Raw genomic sequence first — 430 nt, 5'->3', positions numbered from 1 at the left:
GATATAATAATTATAAAACAGTTATAATAACAACTAATATTCATTTTCATGATGTGTCATGATCTTTGCTTGTCCTATGTTGCTTCTTAATAACTTTATCAGGCAGGTAATATGAATATTCCCATTTTGCAAATGAGGAAACTGAAGTTCTGAGGCAGTAATTTATTAGGCCACGTTCTCAGAGTTAGTAAAGGGCTTACTGACACATGCAAATCCAAGTTTATCCCATATGACAGCTATATTTTTTAACACTCACAGGATCTAACACAAAACACTTATTCTGGCTGTTTGAAGTGAATTTCCAAATGACAGTGTACTTATACATATAACACACATATCTATTTACTGTTTGGTGGAGAGGCAAGTTCTTTTCAATTTTTGACTATTATGAGCAAACTTACTCTGAATATGAATGTACAAGTGTATATGA

This window comes from Propithecus coquereli, unplaced genomic scaffold, assembly GCF_000956105.1.
Source record: "Propithecus coquereli isolate 6110/MARCELLA unplaced genomic scaffold, Pcoq_1.0 Scaffold250, whole genome shotgun sequence".
Taxonomy (NCBI): Eukaryota; Metazoa; Chordata; class Mammalia; order Primates; family Indriidae; genus Propithecus; species Propithecus coquereli.
Note: the sequence above shows the minus strand (reverse complement) of the source record.